Genomic DNA, 4,883 nt, shown 5'->3' with positions numbered 1-4,883 from the left:
TTCCAAAATTCCACGGACTAGAATCTGAAAGTCCATGTCTGCACTTGAAAGAGTTTGACAAGATTATAGCCACTTTATATTTTTCTAACGTATCTGAGGACACAGTCAGACTGAAACTCTTTCCCTTTTCTTTGAAAGAGAAAGCTAAGATATGATTGCATTCATTATGTCCCCAATCTATTGGCACATGGAATGACTTGATAAGGGAGTTCATAAAGAAAATTTTTTCACATCATAAAACGAACACCCTCAAAAAGTCGATCATGAACTTCGCCTAAAAGGAGGATGAAACATTCTTCCAATGTTGGGAGTGGTTCAAGGATCTTGTTAGTTCATGCCCACAACACGGTTTTGAAACGTGGCGCATTACACACTTTTTCTATGATGGTCTGACATCTTCCATGTGCCAATTGGTCGAGACAATGTGTAATGGGGAATTCATGAATAAAAATGTCGATGATGTGTGGGACTAATTGGACAGACTTGCTGAAAACGTACAATCATGGGACAACTCTCCAAAATCAAGCACCACTTCTAGGCCCACTCAATTAAAGGAGAGGGGCAGATTATACCTTCTGAATGAGAATGATGATATCAATGCTAAAGTGTCTAATCTCATAAGGAAATTCGAAGCTATGGAATTGAGGAAGGATAAGGCTAAGGAAATTGTTTGCGGTACTTGTGCTTGCAACATTCACATAACTAAAAATTGTCCAACAATACTTACCTTTCAAGATGTATTGAATGAGCAATCCAATGCCGTGAATAATTACCAAAGACCTACCTCCAATATATACAATCTTAATTAGAGAAATCATCCAAACTTCGGTTGGAGGAATGGACAAACTGCTACCCTTTAAGGTTTCTTCAATCAAATTCTGAATCAAGGGAAACCTCAAGAGGATCTGGTTCAAAAATATATTCGAGACCAAGAGCTACTCAACCAGGATATTAGATCAGCATTGGGAACGCTTACGTCATATATTCAAAGGATAGAGTCTTACTTAACAATTGGGAGAAGGGGGATGCTTCTTGCTCAACCTCTCCCCAATCTCAAACCGCAACATGAGATAAGTGATCCAAGCTCTTAAAATCAAATGGAGCAAGCTAAATCTATCACTACTCTTAGGAGTGGGAAGATCATTAATAAAACCATTCCGGTTATGGCTGAAATGCCTAATGACTCGGAATAGGACAACAATGATAGACCTAGCATTGCCCTATAATAATTAGAACCAGAATTTCAAGGCAAGCCGATTGCCCCATTTTCTCAATGGTTGGTTGCACCAGAACCTCTCTCTAACTCTTAGAACATTCTAGAGGTGCTAAAACAAGTGAAGGTCAACATCCCTTTACTGGATGCGGTTAAACAAATACCTTCATATGCTAAATTTCTGAAAGACTTGTATACGACCAAAAGACGATAAAATATTCAAAAGATAATCTTTTTAACTGAAAAGGTGAGTGCCATCCTAAAGCAAAATGTGCCACAAAAATACAAAGATCCCAATAGCCCAACCATCACTTGTGTAATTGGGAACTAACAGATTGAGCACGCACTTCTTAACTTATGAGCGAGCGTAAATCTGATTCCTTACTTGGTCTATGAACAACTAGGTATGAGTGAATTGAAACTCACTCGAACCACATTACAACTTGTCGATGCTCAATTCGTATACCGAGAGGGATAATCAAGGATGTGTTGGTCTAGGTTGACAAATTCTATTACCCGGTAGATTTTATCATCCTGTATACTTAACCCATCGTGGACGTGAGTACTCAAATTCCCGTCATTCTTGGTCGTCCATTCCTTGTCACTTCAAATGCAATCATTAATTGCAGGAATGGAGTCATGAGTATGTCTTTCAGGAATATGACATTGAAGTTGAATATCTTTTTCAACACAGGCAAACAGTTAAAGGATGAAGACGATTCCCATGATATTAACCTGATCGATTCTTTTGTAAAAAATAGAGCACTTCTAACCTTATCCTCTCACTCTCTAGAGACGTGTCTGGCCCACTCCCATGATTTTGATGATGACATGATTAAGGAGGTGGGGACCATGCTGGTACTTGAAATTAACCGGCGGATGCCACAATTCGAAGAATTGCCCCAAATTAATGTAGTGTCTCTACTGTGTAACCTCATGGTACCGAAGATTGACTTAAAACATTTGCCCTCTGATTTGAAATATATTTATTTAGGTCAAGATGAGACATACCTAGTGGTGATTTCTTCCCACCTAGAGTAGAAACAAGAAAGTATGCTCATCTCTACTCTCATTGAGCATAAGGGAGCCCTTGGATGGTCGATTGCGGACCTCAAGGGAATCGACCCTTCGATTTGTACTCATCGCATTTATCTAGAGGATAATGTGAAGACCTCCTGGCAACCACAACGTAGACTAAATCCAAATATGAAGGAAGTAGTTAAGGCTGAGGTTCTTAAGCTATTGGATGTAGGTATCATATACCCAATATTCGATAGCCAATGGGTGAGTCTAACTCAGGTGGTTCCCAAGAAGTCTGGAATCACCATCATAGCCAATGCCATTATACTTATTTTACTTGATGATCCATGTGTCCTATATCGACATGGAGCATGCTGACATTTTGCACCGTATCATGAAGGATCCTCCATGTACTACTGGGATGAGAAAGCCATTGTATAAACGAATGTTTTCACAGTTTCAGAGTTAGGACGTTTGTTGGGAATGGACTTGGCTTATTGATCCTCTAGTGATCTACAGTCATCGCCGTCTTCCACTGATATTGGTAGGATTTTAGTCATGCTTTTCATATCATCCTATCCGGTTTCTACAACAATTTAACAACTGGCAGGATATCCCTCACTTTGCATTCTCCGGCTTTGGTCGTTGTCCCTTTCCTTAGCTTATTGTCAACCTTAGGACCCTAGGTACAAGAATTATGGGATGGCTACCTGATTACTGATATGCTCGGCTTCAACTCCTAGGCTCCTCTAATGGCGACTGCCCTCTATTAGCATTGGGTGGCTGAGCAATCCTTATTCCAACGTCTCCCTGGTTGGCATTTGACTGATGGAGTAGATGTGCTGGATATTTTAGCAGATGTTGGGTCCTCCACTAGTTCCTACAAGCCCTTTGAGGAGTAGCCTTTTATAGATCCCAGCTTCCAGTTAACCACTAATGGCCATCTATTGTCGGAGATATCTTTGCTTTAACACCATTATGAGGATATGTCCCATCAATTATCTGTTATCTTCTGGGAATATGAGGAGGATTTGGTTATTCTGAGGTCTAAGAGAGATGAGGTGGCTTATCTATGGATGGAGGTTAGCCAACGAAGAGAGAGATTGGTGAAGTTCGAGTCCAGGGAGAGGTACTTGGAGAGGACTCTACTAAGGACTAAGAGTTTATTGCTTGGTTTTTGGACATATTGGGTTGTTCATACACTATTTTTATATTGTACGTGAATGGCAAGGAAAGCATTGTTTTTTAAAAGGGAATAACATATACATATAAAGAAAACATATGATGAAATGAAAATAAGGTTTTTGAAAATTTTACGCCTTATATTGTCTGTGTATGTGTTTGTATGGATTTTTATGCTAGGATGTGGGAATCAGAACTGTGGCTTAGCTTATGTTGTGACTTTTAACCCTGAGTTGACCCATGGGGACCCTTGATTTCCTGATGGAGTATGTGGCTGTAACCACTGTCATCCCATAATTTCAGTAGTCCCATAGATTCCTTATCCTTGGATATATTTTCTCTTTTTCTCTACTTGGACTACCTAAGCTAATTTATGGAATTTTGTATTTTTCATTTCTTTGTTCTAAACCTTTGTTGCGTGTAGTGCCCTTTCGGATTTTCATTACAAATGATTTTCCCATCATTTTTTCTTATGGTGCCCTTTCGGGTTTTCGCCAAGTTTAAAGTATTTGATCTTACCTGCCCCTTAACATCTATGCTATTTTTACCCTTGGTGCCCTTTCGGGGTTTCACCAATTCTGTTATGTGCCCATTATTTCTACTCGGAACGCCTTTTCGAGTTTTCGCTTCACCATTTTTTTAAGGCACATCTTCCCTTTTTGTATTCTTTTTTACTTCTACAACCGCAGAAGGGTTGAAATTACATCCTTGCTGACTGATTAACAATTTTTCTAGCCTTGTCTTGAGTTATAATGGAAAAGCCGTTAAATCAAGCCAGGTTTATCCTAAGGGGTGAAGGGATGGCTCTCAGGATGATCAATTTTGGTCAATTGACTTTAGCTTTACTAATGTAAGTCTTGACAATGTTTGACTTACCCGTGAAATATTTTCTCATTGTCGACGTAGATTAGCTCTAGAAGATCCTCTCCCTTTATGTTGGTGAGATGGAGGGCGCCTCTTTGAAGAACTTCCCAAAGGATCAACAATCCTTCCCATAAGGGTTTGAACTTTCCTTGGGGATCTGGTAGGTGTGAGGGTGAATGCACTTCATGACCATGTCGCTTACCTTGAAACTCTTTTTTCGAACTCTCTTTTTATAAGACTGAGCGATCCTCTTCTGATAGTATTGGAAATGACTTAACGCACACATGCATTTTTCATCTGTGAGATACAACTGATAATATCTGGCTCGTTGCCATTTCAATTCCTTAACTTCACTCTCGAATAATACTCATAGTGATAGTATTTCCACATCCACTGGTAGAACTCCTTCCATTCCTTATGTATGATCAAAAGGAGTTACGCTTGTAGTAGACCGTACAAACATCTAATGAGCTCTGAGTGTGTTTGGAAGCATCTTCAACCAACCCCGATACATTTTGACCATCTTCTCGAGTATTTTGACTAGTTTCTTATTGACGGCTTCAACCCATCCATTCATCTGAGGGCAGTAGGAACTTGATCGATG

General features: G+C 39.6%; 1 non-coding gene across 1 annotated transcript; it reads right to left on the bottom strand.

The window, feature by feature from the left end:
* Positions 1–245: 245 nt before the first annotated feature.
* LOC131223049 (small nucleolar RNA R71) lies at positions 246–352 on the bottom strand. The gene has a single exon (XR_009160275.1). It is a non-coding gene; the product is annotated as a small nucleolar RNA R71 (small nucleolar RNA).
* Between the last annotated feature and the right edge of the window lie 4,531 nt (positions 353–4,883).

This window comes from Magnolia sinica, chromosome 1, assembly GCF_029962835.1.
Source record: "Magnolia sinica isolate HGM2019 chromosome 1, MsV1, whole genome shotgun sequence".
In the NCBI taxonomy this organism is placed as follows: Eukaryota; Viridiplantae; Streptophyta; class Magnoliopsida; order Magnoliales; family Magnoliaceae; genus Magnolia; species Magnolia sinica.
The sequence above is the reverse complement of the archived record's forward strand: the minus strand, read 5'-3'. Positions and strand labels throughout refer to the sequence as shown.